This window comes from Dendrobates tinctorius, unplaced genomic scaffold (genome assembly GCF_039654945.1).
Source record: "Dendrobates tinctorius isolate UK_male_01 unplaced genomic scaffold, ASM3965494v1 ptg000022l, whole genome shotgun sequence".
Taxonomy (NCBI): domain Eukaryota; kingdom Metazoa; phylum Chordata; class Amphibia; order Anura; family Dendrobatidae; genus Dendrobates; species Dendrobates tinctorius.
The window spans coordinates 70,139,278-70,162,913 of NW_027361690.1; the positions used below are offsets into that span (position 1 = coordinate 70,139,278).

At 45.4% G+C, this 23,636-nt stretch overlaps 1 long non-coding RNA gene across 1 annotated transcript in view; it reads left to right on the forward strand.

Moving 5' to 3' along the window:
* LOC141083973 (uncharacterized) overlaps positions 1–23,636 on the forward strand; it is a 108,380-nt gene that overhangs the window by 50,872 nt on the left and 33,872 nt on the right. The window contains exon 2 of the long non-coding RNA XR_012230878.1: positions 16,291–16,395. This is a non-coding gene — a long non-coding RNA (uncharacterized lncRNA). The remainder of the gene's footprint in view (positions 1–16,290; positions 16,396–23,636) is intronic.

Below are 23,636 nucleotides of genomic sequence, written 5' to 3' on the forward strand. Positions count from 1 at the left end.
TTAATGCGGGTCTTGGGTCCAGTAGATGAGGTGATGAAGAGGGATACGTCCTTATCCTCAGCGGTGACTGTCCCAACACTACGGAGACTTGCAGTACTGCCCAAACACAGTTTACAATTGGAAGCCCGGTTCTCTGTGCCAAACCGACACACGCCTAAGACCCGTTCACAAACTGTGTCCATCAAGGTCAGTACTGTCAACGGGGGCGGCTGTGGCAGCGTTGTCGGCTGTGTCAGCGGTCTCAGTGATGGCAGTGATGTCGGCTGGGACAGTGGTATCTGAGAGGTACTCAGTCAACGGTCCCCTGTCAAGGCACTCTGCCACCCCAGGCTCTGCTCTGCCCAGACACCTCTCTGGTTTAATTGATGGGAAGATGGATGGAGCCAAATACAGGACCATTCTTGAAGAAAACCTGTTGGAGTCTGCAAAAGACCTGAGACTGGGACGGAGATTTGTCTTCCAACAAGACAATGATCCCAAACATAAAGCAAAATTTACAATGGAATGGTTCACAAATAAATGTATCCAGGTGTTACAATGGCCAAATCAAAGTCCAGACCTGCATCTAATCGAGAATCTGTGGAAAGAGCTGAAAACTGCTGTTCACAAACGATCTCCATCAAACCTCACTGATCTCGAGCTGTTTGCCAAGGAAGAATGGGCAAGAATGTCAGTCTCTGGATGTACAAAACTGATAGAGACATACCCCATACAACTTGCAACTGTAATTGCAGCAAAAGGTGGGGCAGCAAAGTATTAAGTTAAAGGGGCCGAATAATATTACACGCCCCATTTCTCGTTTTGAATTTCCACAAAAATGTAAAATCTAATATATAAAGCTCAAAGTGTGTATGTATGTATGTGTGTGTGTATGTGTGTGTGTATATGTCCGGGATAGGCATCCGCACCATTGCAGCTACAGCCACAAAATTTGGCACAGTCACACGTTTGGACCCCGAGAGCGTCCTATGCTATGTTGTGAGGCGAAATTTTAACCTCGCACGATCCAATTCACCAAACAATTTTGCCCCTATCTACATACTGGGGAAAAAGTGTGTGCACGTCAAGCCCCGCCCCTCATTATGATGTCATAATGCCCCTATCTACATAATGGGGAAACAGTGTGTGTGTAACAAGCCCCACCCCTCATTATGATGTCACAATGGTTGCCATGGCGACGCTGATGTCATCATAGGTTGCAAGCCCCGCCGCTCATTATGATGTCATAATGGTTGACTATGAGATGGAGGATGTGTGATGGGTATATGGGCACTGGACTGTGGGATGGAGGATATGTATGATGGGTATATGGGCACGGGCCTATGGGACGGTGGATATGTATGACGGGTATATGGGCACGGGACTATGGGATGAAGGATGTGTGATGGGTAAATGGGCACGGAACTATGGGATGGAGGATGTGTGATGGGTATATGGGCACTGGACTATGGGATGGAGGATGTGTGATGGGTATATGGGCACTCGACTATGGGATGGCGAATATGTATGACGGGTATATGGGCACGGGACTATGGGATGGAGAATATGTATGATGGGTATATGGGCATGGGACTACGGGATGGATGATTGGGAAACAGTGTGTGCGTATCAAGCCCCGCCCCTCATTATGATGTCACAATGGTTGCCATGGCGACGCTGATGTCACCATAGGTTGCAAGCCCCGCCGCTCATTATGATGTCATAATGGTTGACTATGAGATGGAGGATATGTGATGGGTATATGGGCACTGGACTATGGAATGGAGGATATGTATGATGGGTATATGGGCATGGAACTATGGGATGGAGGATGTGTGATGGGTATATGGGCACTCGACTATGGGATGGAGGATATGTATGATGGGTATATGGGCATGGGCCTATTGGATCGTGGATATGTATGATGGGTATATGGGCATGAGACTATGGGATGGAGGATAATTATAATTTGTTATAACTAGCCACAGTTAGTTACTATGCCTGGGAAGCGCCAGGCTCTTCAGCTAGCAACCAATACATTTCATTCAACTTCACAATTGTGTTCCACTTATTGTTGATTCTTCACCAAAAATTTGCATTTGGTATCTTTATGTTTGAAACATGATATGTGGGAAAAGATTGAAAAGCTCCAGGGGGCCGAATACTTTCGTAAGGCACTGTGTGTGTATATATATATATATATATATATATATATATATATATAGTGGTGTAGTAACCACTGTGTCCACTAGGGGGGCACTGTGTGGATGTCCCAGGAGAAAGAATCAATGGCAGAATACTGAATGGCCATTATGTATCTCAAAGTGGGTGGCTTTGAGATGGAGACTTATGTGTTGATCAGCAGTGATACTGCTGAGGTGCTGCTTTAATGTGGCAGGGAGAAGTCTCCAGGTAACTAGGGAGATGAGCGGGCCAGTTACCTACAAACCTACCCAGGGGGTGTGTTTAAAGAACACTGTTGTAAAGAGTGTGTAAGTGCTTGAAGGACCTGTGATGAGGTCAGAGTCATGAGACCCGGTGGGCGTGGCTATGAACCATATAATGTGGCCAGGGTAGGTCACATGTGGTGAATGCTTGGACCCGGTTGGTCCAGTGTGGAAGGTCCCGCTGAGATGGGGCTTCCTGCCTGACAGCACGTGTGGGCGCTGTGAGTAATGGCTGCAAGTGCCTGAGAGTTCCCTGGAGGGAATGAATGTCTGCAGTATGGAGAAGCAGCCATGAGAGAACCCTGATGGGATGAGATATAACTGTGAGGCTGAAAAGCCTGCGTATTGGACATTGCTAACAGAGTGAAGCTCTGTCAAGAACGCTATGCCGTTTATATATGCTGGTCATGGTTTATGATGTTTAATAAACCGCATGGACTATACTGGATTATGGAAAACCTGTGCCGGATCTGACAGCGCTACCTCACAATATATATATATATATATTTCATAGAGAAATAGATAGCAGAATAGGTGAAAAATCAGTTGTCGGCATCTTTAAAATCACTACAGAACCTGACAGGACATGAGAAATGGTTTACATACGGTAAACCATTGCATATCCGTTAGATTTATATATATATATGTCCCTCACTAATAATGTTAGTAGTGTATTTGTGTAACATTTTGGAGCTGTAGGTGTTAAATTAAAGGATTTATTCATGGAAAAAACTGTCGAGGGCTCACGCGCAATTTTCTCTGCCAGAGAGGGCAAGCCAGTGACTGAGGGCAAAAATTAATAGCCTAGAGAGCGACCATTGTTTTTGGGCCCCCTGGCTAAAAAATCTGCCCTCAGCCACCCCAGAAATGGCATACCTGTAAGATGCGCCAAATCCGGCAATTACCCTCTCTATTCCCATTGCCCTGTAGCGGGTGGCATATGGGGTAATAAGGGGTTAATGTCACCTTGCTATTGTAAGGTGACATTAAGCCTGGTTAATAATGGAGAGGTGTCAATAAGACACCTCTCCATTATTAATACACTAGTCTGAAAGGGGTTAAAAAAACACACACACTTTAAGAAATAAGACTTTTAATGAAATAAATAAACACACATTTTTTCCATCTTTATTTAACTCCCAATCCAAGCGAAGCCTTCGTTCTCCTGTAAAAAATCCAAAATAAAAAAAAGCAACAATATCCCATACCTGTCCGCCGTACAGTCAAGTCCCATGCCGCAGTCCATCTTAAGGGGTTAAATAGTTTACAACCAGAAGCGGTGCTAATGCGACTGGCCTGGCTGTAAACCTCAGAGGAATGAATGAAAAGCTGCCTGCTCAGCCACCCCGCCTGAACGGAGATGAACTGGTTAGCGTGGAAAAGTTTCTGAACATTTTTCCACGCTGTCAGTTCACCGCGGGTCAGGCGGGGAGTCTGCGCAGCCTCAGTGATTACCGCTGATGTTGCAGACAAGAGGGAAAAAACAGCCTGATAACTGGAGTGTATGCAAGCACCAACACAGCCACAATAATAATATAGCAAACAAATGGTTTAAAGTGACCGGAGCATAGATAGTAAAAAAGACTGCTTACAGCTCAGACTGCTGTGCCCAACGTGCATTTCGCCGCAGCTTTTACAAGGGTCCCTACAATCAACTGTAGTAGGCCAAGCAGTTTTTGCAAATTTTAAAGCACTGTAATTTTACACAAAGCATGTTAAACTGTGTGGAAAAATAGTTAATTTTTGGAACAAAAAATTTTGTGAATTGTAGCAGGACAAGCAGTTTTTAAAAATTTTGAAGCAACATCATTTTACACAAAAGCTACTAAACTGTATGGATGAGAATATATTCAATTTTTTCACAAAAAAATGTGGTCACCTGCAGCAGCTATACAGCTCTGGCAAAAATTAGGAGACCACTTAAAAAATGTTCAGTTTGTCTGATTTTTCTCTTTAGGCCAGGATCACACATGCGAGAAACACAGCCGAGTCTCGCATGTTAATACCTGGCACTGCCGACGGCACTCGGGACCAGAGCTTGCAGCTGCATGTATTGCTATGCAGCCGATCCACGTGCCAGCGGCAGTGCCAGGTATTAACATGCAAGATTCGAATGTGTGATCCCGGCCTTATAGGTATATTTTTGAGTAAAATGTAAATTGTTCTTTCAGTCTACAAACTTCTGACAACATGTATCTGAAGTTCCAAGCAATAAATTTTGTTTTCTTTTTCTGAAAAGGAGAAATGGTCAAAATTAAAAATAACAGTGCTTTCAGACCTCAAATAATGCAAAGAGAACAAGTTCTTAATCATTTAGGAACAACAATACTGATGTTTTAACTCAGGAAGAGTTCAGAAATCAATATTTTGTGGAATAACTATGATTTTAATCACAGCTTTCATGCGTCTTGGCATGCTTGCCACCAGTCTTTCACGCTGCTTCTGATGCAACAATTTATGCAGTTCCTCCTTGTTTGATGGCTTGTGACTATCCATTATCCTCTTGATTACATTCCAGAGGTTTTCAATGGGGTTCAGGTCTGGAGAATGGGCTGCCCTTGACAGGACTCTAATTTAAAAAAACGTACACACAGGCCTGGACAACTACTCTCTTCCTCCAATCACAACTGTCCCTGAGCTGTGCAATGGCATCATTGAGCCTAGTGTGGTGGTGCCAGTTTTGTCATAACCACTGATGAGTAGAGTTGAGCGATACCGTCCGATACTTCAAAGTATCGGATCGGAATGGATCGGCCGATCTTAAAAAAAAGTATCGGTATCGCCGATTCCGATACCGGAAGTCCCATTCAAGTCTATGGGACTTCCGGTATCGGAATAAGAAAAACCCTATTTTTGCCTTGTACAGCCTCTCTGGGGTCTGTACGGGCCTTTTGGGGGGCTGTGCCGGCCTGCCAGGGGGTCTGTGCAGGCTCCGGTGGTCTGTGCCGGCCTGCCGGGGGGCTGTGACGGCCTGCCGGGGGGGCTGTGCAGGCTCCGGTGGTCTGTGCCGGCCTGCCGGGGGCTGTGCCGGCCTGCCGGTGGTCTGTGCAGGCTCCGGGGGGCTGTGCCGGCCTGCCGGGGGGCTGTGCAGGCTTCGGGGGTCTGTGCAGGCATCGTCCGATGGGACTACAAGTCCCATCGGGCGATGCCTGCTACCATGACAGTGATTGACACATTAGCCAATGATGGGACAGTAGTAGTCCCATCATCCGGCTAATGTGTTGAATGTAAAAAAAAAAAAAAAAAAATTACATGCTACATACATGCTACATACATACAACATGCATACTACATGTAACATACATACTACATATATACTACATATATACTACATGCATACTACATGCATGCTACATACATGCTACATACTACATACATGCTACATTCATACTACATATATACTACATGCATGCAACATACATACTACATATATACTACATGCATGCAACATACATACTACATATATACTACATGCATGCAACATGCATACTACATATATACTACATGTAACATACATACTACATATATACTACATGCATACTACATACATGCTACATACTACATGCATGCTACATGCATGCTACATGCATGCTACATACATACTACATGCATGCTACATACATACTACATGCTACATACATACCACATATATACTACATGCATGCTACATACATATTACATGCTACATACATACTACATATATACTACATGCATGCTACATACATACTACATATATACTACATACATACTACATGCATGCTACATACATACTACATGCATGCTACATACATACTACATGCTACATACATACTACATACATACTACATATATACTACATGCATGCTACATACATACTACATATATACTACATACATACTACATGCATGCTACATACATACTACATGCATGCTACATACATACTACATGCTACATACATACTACATACATACTACATATATACTACATGCATGCTACATACATACTACATGCTACATACATACTACATATATACTACATGCATGCTACATACAATACATTCATACAATACATACATAGACATACAGTACATATAACATGATGTCCCATCATTGGCTAATGTGTCAATCACTGTCATGGTAGCAGGCATCGCCCGATGGGACTTGTAGTCCCATCGGACGATGCCTGCACAGACCCCCGAAGCCTGCACAGACCACCGACAGGCCGGCACAGCCCCCCGGCAGGCCGGCACAGCCCCCCGGAGCCTGCACAGACCACCGACAGGCCGGCACGGCAGGCCGGCACAGACCACCGGAGCCTGCACAGCCCCCCGGCAGGCCGGCAGAGACCCCCGGAAGGCCCGAAATGACGGCGCATCATGGTGCGCACACACCGCGCATCATGATGACGTCAGGCTGTCAATCAACTTTGAACTTCCGATTCCGATACCGACATCCGATATTGAAAAAATATCGGATGACGGTATCGGAATTCCGATACAGCAAGTATCGGCCGATACCCGATACTTGCGGTATCGGAATGCTCAACACTACTGATGAGTTAATGCGGCCAGCCAATCAGAGTAATGCCAACCCAACTTCTGAGACATCCGCCCAGATCACAAACTTCTTGCTGAAGTCTGGTGCGACAAGAACCGGATATTTACACAGAGTCTGCTTCAGGTCCTGGAACGCCATCTCTGCTCTATTTTTTTCAGCAGTTTTCCCTAGGCTAAATGCAGAATGCATCACATACAAACAGGAAAAGAAAAAGATTAGCCCTAAGAAGGACTTTTAGTATGATGGTTCAGAATTAGCAAAACAGTAGCATCACTACAGGACTCTAATTTAAAAAACCGTACACACAGGCCTGGACAACTACTCTCTTCCTCCAATCACAACTGTCCCTGAGCTGTGCAATGGCATCATTGAGCCTAGTGTGGTGGCTCCAGTTTTGTCATAACCACTGATGAGGTAATGCGGCCAGCCAATCAGAGTAATGCCATTACCAAGATGGCTATGGCATTACAGTGACTGGCAGGCAATGCCTCTGCATGTTTATTGGCTGTGTTACAGGCATCAAACATGCAAGGCAGGAATTCGAGCATCCAATTTGGGCACCAGCCAATGCTCACCGAGTGCCAAGCATATTCAAACTCCCAGATACTCGAGTGTTATTTGAGTATTATCACCGAGCACATTCACTCATTACTAGTATACAATCCTGTAATGTTCATTGATAATTTTATTAGCCCCCACCGAGGAATGGACTCCCTGCATGAGGTTCTAATTTCTTCTAACATGATTGATCCTGATATAATGTTTATGCGAGGAGGATAAGTCCATTACAGAGCTTTAGGTATGAGATTTTATATTGCCTACAGATTGATGGCTAATCGTTTATATACCGTATATACTCGCGTATAAGCCGTGATTTTCAGCTCCATTTTTTGGGGCTGAAAGTCCCCATCTTGACTTATATGCGAGTCATATAGGCAGGGGGTGGGTGAGGAAGGGGGAGCGGGGGTGTCAGATCATATTGACCCCCCTGGCGTGTCTCTGCAGCCCACCTCGTCCCACGGTCTCCCTTCCTTCCTTCAGCGGTCACATGGTACTGCTCATTAAAGTCATGAATATGCACATATTTATGACTTTAATGAGCGATACCACGTAACCTCTGAAGGAAGGGAGACCGTTGGAGAAAGGGGCTGCAGAGACACACCGAGGGGGTAAGTATATGCTATAATCACCTGTCTCAGTTCCAATGCTGCTCGCTGCTGTCTGCCCGCCGGGTCTCTCTGTCAGTGATGTTCAGGCAGCAGAGGGTTCGATGATGCAGCATATGGGGGTATATTCAATGGAGCATCTTATGGGGGCATATTCAATTGAGCAGCTTATGGGGGCAGGATATGGGGGCATATTCAATGGCGTATCTTATGGGGGCAGCATATGGGGGCATAGTCAATGGAGCATCTTATGGGGGCAGCATATGGGGGCATACTCAATGGAGCATCTTAAGGGGCAGCATATGGGTGCATATTCAATGGAGCATCTTATGGGGGCAGCATATGGGGGCATATTCAATGGAGAATCTTATGGGGCAGCATATGTGGGTATATTCAATGGAGCATCTTATGGGGGCAGCATATGGAGGAACATTCAATGGAGCATCTTATGGAGGCAGTATATGGGGGTATATTCAATGGAGCATCTTATGGGGGCATATTCAATGGAGCATCTTAAGGGGGCAGCATATGGGGCATATTCAACTTAGCATCTTATGGGGGCAGCATATGTGGGCATATTCAATGGATCATTTAATGGGGGCAGCATATGGGGGCATATTCAATGGAGCATCTTATGGGGGCAGCATATGGGGGCATAGTCAATGGAGCATCTTATGGGGTAGCATATGGTGGCATATTCAATGGTGCATCTTATGGGGGCAGCATATGGGGGCATATTCTATGGAGTATCTTATGGGGCCTATTCTATGGAGAATCTTATGGGGCAGCAGATGGGGCATAATCTATGGAACATCTTATGGGGGGCCTTAACCTTTGTGGAGCAGCATGTGGGGCATATTATTCTATGGAGCATCTTATGGGGCCATTATTATCCTTTGTGCAGCATTATAAGGAGCTCCTGATTCAATATGGCTATTCAAAAAACATTTAACCTACTGAAGTCTCAATTAATTTTACTTTTGTTGGTATCAATTTTTATTTTTGAAATTTACCAGTAGCTGCTGCATTTTCCACCCTAGGCTTATACATGAGTCAATAAGTTTTCCCAGTTTTTTTGTGGCAAAATTAAGGGGGTCAGCTTATACACGGGTTGGCTTATTACACGAGTATATACGGTAATTGTATATTTTCCAAATACTACTTTTGAAATTAACAAACATCACAAGAATTACCAGGTGCGATAGGAAGAAGGAAAAATAATCCTTTTGTATATGTCAATTAAGCTTTTAATTTAATTGACCATAGTTTGGTTTTGGCCAACCACTGGCTGAAAATATTACCATGATTAGTCAAAATTGTATGCACAAAATAACATAGCCTAATTAATGCAAAATCAGCCTTTACAGCCAGCAACTAACTGATGGGTATGGTGAACTGAATTCACATGAGATTGCTTTCCTCCAAATGCTGGCATTTATTTCCCGACTATAAATAGGCATGTTCAGCTTTGCCAAGCATGCATGTTTATCTCAGCGAGAGAGGTAAATAAGCCACTGGCAGATTGTTCTGGCAGTATGGTTTTATGTGCCAAAACAAAGGATGGGGCAAGTTGGAATTTAACATGCTAGGTCACTCTTTTGCCTGGCATCTATCAGGCTTACACACATGAGATTGTTAGCCAATTCTCCATTGTTTGACCTCTACTCAATAGATTTCACAAAAATTTAACAAGTGCAATAACAAAAAAAAAACAGTGTTGTTGTCATGGTGGTTTTATGTAAGGCCCATCTTTTTGTGTAGCTTATGTCTATGAGCCCTAGCTAACTGTATTTGAGAGACATTGAAGATTATTTATTTCTGTTGCTTATATAGCACTAACATATTCTGCAAGGCTTTACAGGTATCGACATCACTCACCGACTCACAATCTTAGATACTAAAATCAGTATGTCTTTGGAGTGTGAAAGTGAACCAAGGTAGCAGGAAAAACAACTTGTAAACATGGGAAGATCCTACAAATGCTATACAAATGTTGTTAATAAACCAATTTCAACCCAGAACCTTCGCATTGCAAAGCAATAATGCTAATCAATGAACTATCATGTTATGGAGACGATATTAATATTGGAAGCTTCAAGTGGAATGAAAGGGGTTGCAGCCTTGACTGTTCCATTAGAGCAGAAATCTGCCCTGACTTAATAGTGAATCCAGCAGCTGATCAGCAGTTGATGAGTGACTGCACGGGGCACGTGATATATACAACGGTATGTATCCACTAGGAGACACAGTGCTGACATTAGAAGAATGGCACAAATCTAGGGAGTAAGTATTATAGCGTTTTGGGGTTTTTTTTTGGGGGGGATGGGTGTTGCGGTGATGTTTCCAAGTGGGCAACTTTTGAATTGGAATAAATGTTTCTCAAAAAAACGTAGGAAGTCCAGACCAGCATCACTTAAGTAATGTTTGCAAATAGCTTATGTGATTTATATAGGTATTGCTCTGCCAGAGATTTTACAATCCATAGTTCATGATGTTGTAACTAACATTTTCAAAATAAAGGTTAATTAAGCGTGCAACCAAATTTGTGCACCCACAGCAAAAAACCTACAACGTTTAATATTATTGATCAATGCTGTAAAGCTTTTAAAAATGCCTACAGATGGATTCTAAATAGAGATTAATGATTGTATCCTGGTGCTAGGGAGCATAAAATACTGCAATGCTCCATGAAACAAGTCAAATACTTCTGTGTCTGCCTCTCAATATCTTGCAGACCTTATTTTCAGTTAGAAATGAAAATCTTCCTGATGACGTTATGAATGTTTATGTAACTCTTCACACTGGAGTAAATTATTAGATAGTAAACTGAGTCCGAACAAGAACCGCTGAGGATGTTGAATGGTGTTGAATATTTTATGTTGCAATTGTAAATTATGTGGGGGGTTGACACACTTAGCTGCTCCTCGAGGTAGACATCGGACCACGTTTGGTGTAAGACTCAGGGTGGTTAATTGCATCAAAAAACTAGAATCCAAAATGGTAACAGAAAATAGCCTGTCTGGCTCAAAAAGAAAGTAAAAAGTTCATATACAGTCCTGTCCAGTACTTCTGGAACAACACCTATGGCAGCTTTCACATGAGCTTCAGTATGGAGAATTCCTTTCTCCACACATCACAGCTGAAGAAAAAAAATGGCTGTACATTTAACTCTCTCCAGTCACACCCTGTAGGTGGAGACAAGGTGGGTAGGTGTGCCTCCCATCTCTGACTTACCCACCATGAAAGGCATGCCCATATGGCAACTGGATGGCTCTCAGCACATGTTAAGCTGGAGAAAACACTTATGGCTTTTACATCACACAGGAAAGCAATCTTTGTGACACATATCTCCCCTCATGCACAACACCAGTGACCCTGTCACATATTCCCCCCGCTGCCAAAAGCCGGGGGCTTTGGCACCTTCGGACACCAAGCAGGGAATTTAGGAGAGGGCATCTGCATTCACATATAGCTTCCTGGGCCTATGTTCTACTTGGAATTTGAAATCCTGGAGACCTAAGAACCATCTCGTCACCCGGGCATTCTTACCCTGTTTCTCCCTTAACCATCTCAGAGGGGCATGATCGGACACGAGTTTGAACCTCTAGCCTAGTAGATAATACCTCAGGGTATCCACTGCCCATTTTATGGCCAGACATTCTTTCTCCACAATGGCGCAATTTTTCTCACATGATGAGAACTTCCGGCTCAGATACACGATGGGATGCTCCTTCCCTTTTATCTCCTGAGACAACACGGCTCCCAACCCAACTTCTGAGACATCCGCCTGGATCACAAACTCCTTGCTGAAGTCTGGTGCGACCAGAACCGTATATTTACACAGAGTCTGCTTCAGGTCCTGGAACATCATCTCTGCGTCAGCAGTCCGTTTAACTATGGTTGACTTGGTACATTTAAAAAGATACGTCAATTATGTGGCGATTATAGCAAAACTTGGGATGAACCACTGATAATAGCCCACAATTCCAAGAAACGCCCTCACTTGCTTCTCGGTAAGTGGTTGCGACCACTTTTGAATTGCCTCGATCTTGTTTATATGCGGTTTAATTTTGCCCCTTCCGACAACACTGCCCAGGTACTTGTCCTCTTCCTTCCCTATGGCACACTTTTTCAAATTTATGGTGACCCCGCTGCACTTTGTACCTTTGGCAAATGACTAACCCAGTCAGGGCTAAAGACCACTATGTCAACGAGATATGCTGCAGCATACTTATTATGCGGAGCCAGGATCCTATGCATCGCCCTCTGGAAGGTGTCCGAGGCGCCCTTCAGACCGAAGGGCATCCTGGTGTATTGAAAACCATGATCAGGCATTGAGAAGTCTGTCTTCTCCTTGGCAATCTGGGGCATGGGGGTCTGCCAATAGCCCTTTGTCAGATCCAGGGTTGTAATGTATCTCGCAGGTCCAAGTTTCTCAATGAGTTCATCCACACGAGGCATCGGTAAGTGTTTAAATTGGAGACTTCATTGAGTTTGCTGTAGTCATTGTAAAGCCGCCACTCACAGTCAGGCTTTGGTACGAGGATGGTGAGACTCGACCATCCACTTTTCAACTCCTCTATCACTCTGAGATCTAACATCCTCTTCACCTCATTTGATATCACCTCTCTCCGTGGTTCCAGAAGTCTATAAGGCTTGACGTTCACCCTTACATGTGGTTCCATCAACACATCATGCTCGACCAACTGTGTTTTCCCTGTCAACTCTGTGAATAGGTCCCACTCCCACTACAACAGCTCCCAACAATGTTGCCTCTGGGCCGGTGTCATAGTCTCTGCAATGGTGACATCATCTACTGCAACTTTGGAACTAGCTCCCAGGCAAAGGGTGTCCAGCAGTTCTCGGTCTCGCAAGGGCTTGAGCAAGTTCACGTGATAGACCTGGTGCAGCTTCCTTCGTCCCGGCAGGCGTACTTTCTAATTAACTTCATCCAGTTTTACACCACCTTGTATGGGCCTTTCCACTTGGCTAGGGTAAGCACTAGCATGCGGGCTGGAACTGCCTCAGCGTCGCTGATCGGTTACATACTCTTGACTGCAAATGTGACATGCCTAGAACCCTCCACCAGTATGGCCCTGGAACCAACAGCTGCTCTACTATTTCACCTCCCCTCAGTGTAGTCACTCAATACAACAATTCGCTATTGAATGCAAAGTGTGGGTGTGTATCAGCCCCCGACTCTTGAGCAACCCAATTGATCTCAGACATATTTTCAAATCCCATATTTGAGCAGTCCTGAAATTTTCCCCACACACTCCCAGCTCAGGAACTTCGGCCTTGCTGGCCACCGGTTCATCTTCATCACCAGCTAGGACACAGAAGGGAAACTCTTCAACCTCCAACTACAATGGGGATTCAACGGGGTTGCGCTGGCTCCTGCCTGAGACACTGGGCACTCCTGCTTTTCCCCACAAGTCCCAGAACAGGCTGAAGTCCTGCCCGATTATCACAGGGTGTAGTAAGTCTCTGACTACCCCGACCTTGTAGAACTCCGCACCACGGTTCGTTTTAATCAACACTCAACAGGGTAGTCTTTGGCATCCCCATGGATACAGCAGATGTCCACATGTTTCCCTGTGATCAACTGGAGGGGAAGTATGGCCCTTATGAGGGTCACCATGCTCCCGGTGTCCAAGAATCCTGACACCTGTACTCCGTTTATGGTCATGGGACATAACTGTGGCCCTCTCTGGGCTGATAGTCCACACTGCAGGCTGGGTAGGCATAACACGAGCTGCGCCTGCCAAGGCTGCAATCCATCTGCTCAGAAAACATAGGACAACGGGCCACTATGTGTCATGAAGCGTGCCAGCAGATCAGGTCTTTAGCAGCAACCTTTGGTAACCCCTCATCGGCTTCTGGGGACCTCGAACTCAGTGGTAGCTCTGTTACCCCTCTTTTGGGAATCGGCTCTTGCTGGGTACCACAGTATGGAGATGTAACTTTCTAAGAGGCACACCAGGTCATCCGCATTCTGGGGGTCTCCCTGAGCAACCCAGGTCTGTACCCGCATGAGGAGGGAGTGAATAAACTGGTCCATGACCACCCGCTCAATCATCTGGGATGGAGTGGAGTACTCCGGCTGCAACCATTTCTGGACAAAATGCAATAAGTCAAACATTTGTGAACAAGGAAGTTTGTCACCACAGTATGACCAGTGCTGAACCCTTTGTGCTCTGACAGATAACATAGTGACCCCTGAGAGTGCCAATATCTATGTTTTCAACTTGGCATATTCCTGGGCATCCTGAAGCTCCGCTGACCGGCCCTGCAACTGCACTGGATGCTTTTCTCCTGCAGGATCGGGAAACTGCAATGTCACGGGTGCCATCTTGCGGCATAAGGAAGCCACAGTGTCTGAAGCTGGATATTAGGGACAGCTGCACCCGGGTCCAGCAGATGCTGGGTCTCCAGGGGGAAAGGACATGGGGCAGAAAGAGATGAGACCCAGGGAGTGTCTGATATTGTGGAAGATGTATAGACACTGACTCAGCAAACCCACCATAATTCTGCTAATTCTTGCCCTCAGCAGACAGGAGATGGAGGCCATCTTCCCCCTCCCTTGATCTAGACCAGGTTGCAGAGACTGTGCTAAATCAAAATCACACAATGACCCTTATAAAGAGGAAAAGTGGATTGGAGAAAAAAGGGGTACTAAATTACCATAAAGACCCCCCCACCCAGATTAACCCCTAGTATCTCCCATGAGGAAGATAAGAGCAATTATTTATAGGGGTCCTCTGAAGAGGAAGGAGAGCAATTTGATGAGCACTTTCCCACACAATGGTTAAGGTTTTTTTCTCATTTTCCCTCAAAAGAAGACTCCAAAGCACTAATAACATAGGTTAAAGACACATACTGTACAAGTCAGAAATTGCATGTGTGAGGCAGGATTTGTAGCTTCTGAATTGACTCCTTGGAAGGGGAACATGATGTAACCAGGTCTCACATATCTGAGCTGCACCAGTCATCTAATATGCAGCAGAAAATGCTTAAAGATCTTCAAGTTCAACTAGAGGACTTGGACAATAAAGGCCGGAGATGTAACATTAGAGTAAGAGGAGTCCCGGAATCAAAAGGAGAGGAAAATACTAAACTAATTCTGCAGGAAATTTTCACCTCCATACTAGAGGATCCAGTCTCTACGCCCATTAAGTTTGATCGGGCACATTGGGCCCTGCAGCCTAAGGGAGCTACACCATTTCCAAGAGACATTATTTGCTGCTTACATGATTTTGAAACCAAAGAAAGAATTATGGGGAAGGCCAGGTCTTTGGAGGAGATCAAATTTCAGGATGCTACCATTCAATTATTCCCGGGCTTGTCTCGCATAATTTTACAAAAAAGGAGGCTCCTCTGACCCTTGATGTCTTTCCTGGAGGACGTCAAAATCCCTTATAGGTGGGGGTTTCCCTTTGCCTTGACAGTCCGGAGAGATGGTGTTTCGATGGCCCTGTGCTACCTTGAGGATATTCCAGTCTTCTGTGCAATATTGGAGATCCAAGTCCCTAAGATAACAGATTGGAATATCCCTATCCTCGTGGATCCGCCACCACCCCCTGGTTTGGACTCAGAAATGAAGAAAAGAATGTTACAGTGGCAGGGATGGATAGAGAGGAACAACGTGCCTTCACTGACATCCCAGATTGAACCCAATAAAATGTTGTCCATTTTCTCTCTATTTCTTACTGTAAGACTTAATTTTTAAAAAGTTGTATAAGTATACTAATAACTATTAGCCAGTGTGGGCTCATCTTTATAACATTTCATAATTGCTTAGAAACCGTTTTATTTTCTTTGTATGTAGGCTGGAAATCCCGCAGAATATTAATGTTATGTGCCCGGGGAGCCCTAGCTTGTTTTGTGACAGGGGATACTTTTTCTGTTGTTGTTTTTCCTCTGTCCGGACTAGGTACTGGGCCTTGTCCCCCTGAAAAACTTCTTTCTCTGTGGCTGTGATTCTTTTTTATTTTTTTTTTTTTGGCTTTTTCCTTATGTGTTTGCAATATTCCACAGATTTTTGCCACGGACCAAGCTCTCTATTCCTGTGAATTATGGTGCTTCTTCTTCTTGAAGTTATATGTTATTTTTTGTCCTTGTCTCTCCCTCTTCCTAATGTTTCTTTGCCTTCCATTTATCCAGGTGTATCAGCAAGGACAACAAATACAGATTATCCCAGAAGAGATGGTTAATTGCTCTATCCTAGAAGAACTGAAAAGGGTGATAGCCTCTGGGGATCATATGTGTGTGAGTAAACTAAATAATGCAAAATGACGAGCATAATACCTTTGAACGTTAAGGGGCTTAATTTCCCTAGAAAAAGGAGGTTTAATCTCCAGGAGCTGAAGTCCCAGAAGGCCGACATTGCCTTCCTTCAGGAGAAACATTACCTTGGGACAGGTACTTTCAGGTTTACCCTCAACTCTTTCCCTTTCTCTTATACTGCTTTTACCAATCATAAAAGAGGGGGAGTGGCCATCTTGATTACAACAGGTTGTCCTTTACAAGTAAATAAATCATACATTGATCCTACGGGTAGATATGTCATTTTGGAGGCTTCTTTGAGGGGCAGATCTATAATCCTATGCAATTTATGTGCACCAAACTCTGGTCAGATCACGTTTTTAAGAAAGGCTTTTTCCCTGATTCATAAACTTCCTTCAACAGCTTTACTGGTGGGTGGCAATTTTAACATTCCCTTTTCAGAAATATCTGATAGACACTCTATTAATAACAAACCCCCATCACAAAATCGGATTAGATTAGCAAGGGATTTTAGAAAATTTATTAGGGCTAACTCCTTATTTGATTTGTGGGGAATAGATCACCCCGGGGATAGAAGCTTCTCTTTCTATTCTACCCTTCATCATACTCATTCTAGGATTGATTACTTCTTTCTTCTTCTCTGTCACAATGCAGTGGTATAATAGTTTACAACTGCTGTGTATTTTTGAGTGTCACCTAGAGCTGATCAAATAGTGTTCTGCCTTCTTCCACTTATGGTGGTGTGTGGATTCCAGCATAAGGCTTAACCACTCATCCACTCCCAGAAACAAGACCTTATGGGTGCTTAATAGAGTTGAGCGAAACGGGTCGGTCAAATTCAAAAATAGCCGACTTTCGCTAAAGTTGGGTTTCGCCGATCGAAACCTGACCATAGTGTGAGGTCGGCCATGAGGTCGCCGATCAGAGCGCCAAAGTCGCGTTTCAAATAATGCTTCCAGCGCCTTTTCTCAGCCAGTGATGGAGGACGCACACTGTGGGCAACGCGATGACATGGGCAGCGGCCACCACAATCTTAGAGAAGGGCATTGAAGTGATTGGCTGGCTTTGTGTGGCATCACAGTGGGTATAAAAGGCTGTGACCGCCATCTTACTTCTGCCGATCTTAGCATAGGGAGAGGTTGCTGCTGCTGATTCTGAATAAGGGAGAGCGTTAGGCAGGGAAGGAGAAAAAAAAACTGCTTCTGCTGATAGCGCTTTTCACTGTACAGTTAGTGTGCAGTGAAAGGGGAGGATTTTTGCTTTTGTGCAGCAGCCCTGGTGGTGATTAGGCTGCTTTTTAAGGCTACCTACTAGCTGCATTGCTGTGTGCACACTACTGTTCAAACTGCTTTTTTCAAAGCACTCCAACTTTTATTATTTTGTCCTGGTGAGTTACTGAGCGTTCATTTTTTCACACACCGTATAATGGGTGTACGCTCCTCACACACTTCCGTGTACTGGCTGGTATCACGGACAAATAGAAGCTATCTGGGTGTGACTCTGGAAGAAAAAGCCGAGGAGTTTGGCCGTTTTTCCAGACCTACACCTTAGAGTGCTGTCCGTTTTTCAAACAGTTTCGTATATCTGCTGTTTGATCACGGTCAAAACTAGACAGAGACAGCGTGTGTCAGTCCCTATACAAATAGACGGAGATTGACAATTTTCCAAACAGACACCGTATAGCGGTGTACGCTCCTCACACACTACCGTGTACCGGCTGGTATTATGGACAAATAGAAGCTATCTGTGTGTGACTCTGGAAAAAAAAGCCGAGGAGTATTTCCAGACCTACACCTTAGAGTGCTGTATGCTTTTCAAACAGGTTTGTATATCTGCTGTTTGATCACAGTCAAAACTAGGCAAAGACAGCGTGTTTCACTCCCTATACAAAAAGATGGAGATAGACAATTTTCAATACACACACCATATAGAGCTGTCTGATTCGCAAACGGTATTGTATATCTGCCGTTCGCATTACAGTCACATCTATACAGAGTCAGCGTGTGTGTGTGACACTCCGTAAATACATATACGGAGATTGTTAGTTTCATAAAAAACGTACACAGCTGTACAGTACACTTCTGATACAGTTCCGCATATCTGCTTGTTGGATTACTGTCCAATACATGCTGTGAGAGCGTCTGTGACTAACAAAATATATATGTAGATTTAATTTTTTTACTACACCTTACACAGTTGGATGCTCCTCATAGAGTACCATCTCTCTGCTGGCATTTTGGCACATTTTCCCAAACATGAGGAAGTATGGTGGAAAAGTCCGCGGACGTGGGCAGGGGGCGCAGCTGGTACTGATGGTGGTGGTGCATCGGCTGGTTCTGACAAAAGCACAATATCAGCTAAGGCAGGAGGTGTTGAGCCTACGTCATCCTCTGGCTCAAGAAGGCCTGTAAGGTTGCCTTTTCTTGGAGTAGGAAAACCGCTTTTAAAGCCGGAGCATCAGGAACAGGTTTTGGCGTACATTGCCGAAATAGCCACCAGCTCTATTGCCTCCTCTTCGGAAGGTTCAAATCCTGCAAACACGGAGTCGTCAGTGCAGGGTTCTGGTCAGGAAAAATATCTTTCCTTGTGTCCTTCACCCCCATAAAAGTAAAGGATGCGGCAGCCCACACTTCAGATTATTCTATGGAGCTCTTTTCACATACCATGCCTGGGCTATCCAGTCAAATCCAGAATTCCCCAGTACAAGATGAATCTGACATGGAGTGCACTGATGCACAGCCACTGCTAGATGATTCTGCTGGTACATCGATCCAGAGCACTACATTGCCCTCGCAGTCTATTGAGCCAGAATCTGACCCTGATGAAGCTCAGGTGCCCCTTCCCGCATACTATACCGCCTTACATGGTGATACAGAGGAAGGTAAAGAGGAAGGTACAGATAACTTTAAAGAGGATGTGATGGATGATCCAGTTCTTGACCCGGATTGGCATCCATTGGGGGAGGAGGGTGGCGCTGGCAATAGTTCAGATAAGGAGAAGGATCCACAGCAGGCATTGACATTGCAGCAGCGGTTATCTGGCAGGCCCGTAGTTGTCCAAAAACGTGGACCAAAAACTAAAAGAGTTGCAGGACAGCTTGGCCAGACGGTCAACTTAGAACAGTGTGCAAGGCCAGAAAATGTATACCATAGTAGGAAGAGTGCAGTGTGGCAAAGGTTACCTGTAAGAAGTGTGGAATGACCTTTAGCCGAGGTAAACAACTCAGAAATTTGAATACCAGTTGCATGCTTAGACATTTAATCAACATGCACTTGCAAGCGTGGATGTACTACAAAACCTCAGGTAGCACGTGTGCACCTGTTCCAAGTCAAGGTAGCCAGCAACGCTCCATCGCTTCCCCCACTGTAAGACCACTGTTACCATTAAGCACCCCACTAGCACTAAATGTGGAGGTGTCGTCGCAAGGCCAAAGCACTCAGGGAATCACAATGGTTTTGCAACACAACATTGAATCTAGGCCATCACCACCAATACCATCACCAACCCCCTCTCACTCCGTCCGGTCCACCACTACTTCCCCCATATGCAGCTCTCAAGTCCAGCTCACCCTATCAGACACTCTGAGTAGGACAAGAAAGTACTCATCCTCTCATCCGCATACACTTTGTTTGAACGCCTACATTGCCAAACTAATCGCATTAGAGATGATGCCCTACCGTTTGGTTGAAAGCGAAGCTGTCCCATGCTATGACCTACCCAGTCGGCACTTCTTTTCTCAAAAAGCCATCCCTGCCCTCCACCAGCATGTGAAAGACCGCATTATCCATGCACTAAAACAGTCAGTGAGTGGAATGGTGCACCTCACAACAGATGCATGGACCAGTAGGCATGGCCAGGGCCGTTACATGTCCATCACTGCGCACTGGGTTAATGTGGTGGATGCAGGCTCCACTGGGGACAGCGGCGGTAGAACAGTGCTGCCTAGCCCATGGCATAGGAAAAAGTTGTCTGTAGCCTTTCGATCCTCCTCCTCCTCCTCTATCAGCAAAAGCTGGTCCACAGAGCGCAGTCGCATGAGCAATCCATCCGCAGCTGGCAGTGTTGCACACGAGGTGTCCCACTATGAAACAGCTAGTGGTAAGAATCAGCAGGCTGTGTTAAAGATGATGTCTTTGGGCGACAACAGACACACCGCGGAGGTACTGGCCGACTACTTGCAGCGACAAACAGAGTCATGGCTGGGCAGTCTACATCTTGAAGCAGGCAAGGTAGTCAGTGATAACGGCCATAATTTTGTGGCAGCCCATGCAAAACACACACACATATCTTACCTGACTCACACTTTGAACCTGGTGGTGCAGTGCTTCCTTAATAATTATCTGGAGTTAACATCCCTGCTACATAAGGTGCGAAGACTGTGCTCGCACATCCGTCGCTCGGCCATACACTCCAGTTGCATGCAGAAGCTGCAGCGATTGCTCCACCTCCCCAAGCACCGCCTAATCATAGACGTTGCAACAAGGTGGAACTCCACCATGCACATGGTTGAGAGGCTGTGTGAACAGAGGCAGGCTGTAGTGCATTTGTGGGAGGATACACGGGAAGGCAGTTGGAGGGAAGACATGGAATTGTCGGGTGTGCAGTGGTCAAAGCTGAAAGACCTCTGTAAAGTCCTTCAGTGTTTTGAGGAATGCACATGGCTGGTAAGTGCATACGACTCCATCATAAGCATGAGCATCCCACTTATGCGTCAGCTCATGCAAAGTTTGACGCACATTAAGGATCAGGCGTCTGCAGCGGAGGAGGAGGAGGAGGGAAGCCTTGATGACAGTCAGCCATTGTCTGGTCAGGGAACTTTCCTGGATGAGGTGGAGGAAGAAGAGGAGGAGGAGGAGGATGAGGGTGATGACTATTTTGGGCTGGAGGATGCTTCTCAGGGGGCAAGAGAAAATGTTGGTGTTCCAAGGTCAGGTACAGTGTTTGTGTGTGACTGTAGGGATGTGGATTTGACAGAAACAGCTCCTCCACCCAGCAGTAGCAGTGCATCATTGTCACCTGGAACACTGGCTCACATGTGCGGTTATGCCTTGCGGATCCTAAAATTGGATCCCCGCATTGCCAAAATGATGAGAGATGATGACTAGAGTTGAGCGACTTTTGGTTTTTTAGGGTCGCGTTTCGTTTCGTGAAACCCGACTTTTCCAAAAGTCGGGTCGAGCAAGATCGTCCGATTATAGGGAAAAGTCGGGGTCGTCCTGAAACACAAAACCCAATGTAAGTCAATGGGGAATAAAAGTCGGCAGTGAGAGGAGGACAGGAAACACACCAACAGTGCCCATTTGAATGCCAAAAGCATCAATTCTTCTTACTTAAGCTTGTCAACCTTAATTAACTTCATAATACAAGTTACGCACTAAAAAATGGGGGTTATTTGGCTACAGACTGTGGGGGGGGAGGGCTGGCTCCAGGTTTTCATGTGCCCTGGGCGAAAGAGCGCCCCTTTAACACATACCACAACTCATCATGCTCCGATACGGCAGAGAAATAGCGGTATAGTACAATGAAAAATACCTCACTTTTTACATCTCATGACGAGGCCCATCTATTTCTCCATACAGAATCATTGGTCCCATATAATGTTTGAAACAGTATATGATGAGCTCCACATAATGCTACAGTATATGTTGGTCCCCATGGATGAAGCTCCACTGTCTTATGGGCCCAAATAATGCTCCAAACATAATGGGCCCCATTTCTAATGCTCTAGTGTATAATGGGCCCTGTAAATGCTGCTCCAGTGTCTGATGTCCACCTTTGGAATGTTCCAGTGTATGGTGGGCCCCATCTATCATTCTCCAGAGAATAGTGCTCCCCAAAAAATGGTGTCCCAACATTGAAAACAATCAAATAAGTCTCCTCGCTAGGGAATCCCTGTACTTGTCTGGACTCCTCGTCGTCCCCATCTTCCATCTCACTGCACAGTATTTCAACTTTGCAAGTGCTGTGATCCTGGGCAAGCAGGGGGGGCCCACTCGTTGGCGACGGCACTGGCACAGGGCCCCTGATAGTACGGTGGTGTGTCTGATGGCGGGTGGGCCGAACCTGCACTTTCATCTGCAGCTTCCTCTTTGTCACCGTGTAAGATGGAACTGTATATGGGAAGGGTAACCTGAGTTTCATCAGGGTCAGATTCAGGTCGTGTAGCGTGCGAGGGGAATGTAGTGGTCTGGGTCAATGTACCAGCAGATTCATCGAGCAGTGGCTGGGCATCAGTGCACTTGTGTCGCCCCCAGGAGTACGGTCGCCACAGTGGCATTACCTTCTTCCTAGGGAGTGTGATGTCATGCTTGGGAGCAACGAAGGATCTCTCTAGCAGGTTAACTGATTGGGCGGCGTTATTCCCACAAGTCATGACCCTCCAAACAGCGTTCATGAAGGCAAAGTGTTTGTTTTACGTGGGCAGTATGGTTGCAAAGCTGAACCTTAAAGGAATGTCCAGAAGGGCACCACCAGGAGTGGAGCCTATGGTTAAATTCGACTCCACCTGGGAAACCTCAACCATGCCAGCTACAGAACAGATGCACACATTGCAAGCTTAATTCCGTTAACGAACGAGACTCCGTCATGCCCCGCGGTCCGAGTCCGGCTTACTAGAGGGACACGTGAGGCTCTGGCACATGAGATTGGCCAATAACTGGTGTGTCATGCCCTTACATGTCCGTGGCTGCATGTGCGCTACACTGAAAAGGCCAGCATTTGTCGCTTACAGGTGCAGATAACCCGCTGAACAACGTTAGTGATGGGGATCAATGATTACAATTATTACCCGCGAACAATGATTTCCCAGTAAGTGCAGGTCAACCGCAGTTCCGGAATTAGGCCTAACCGTCATTCCTGAAAAAATGAAAAACTTACGTATGCAAACCACAGGTGCTGTAACTTGCTTAACAGCTCGCCAGCCGTTCTCACGCCCAGTATGGATTACACGTGATTGCACAAAGGTGAGAAAGGGTACCGTATCCCCAGATAACATGTATGGATAGCGTACACATTCAAAATATATGTCTATACATCAGGAGGCAGGCTCAGATGGTGTTAGGCCCAGTATGGATTGCACGTGATTGCACAAAGGTTAGAAAGGGTACTGTATCCCCGGATAACATGTATGGATAGCGTACACATTCAAAATATATGTCTCAGGAGGCAGGCTCAGATGGTGTTAGGCCCAGTATGGATTGCACGTGATTGCACAAAGGTTAGAA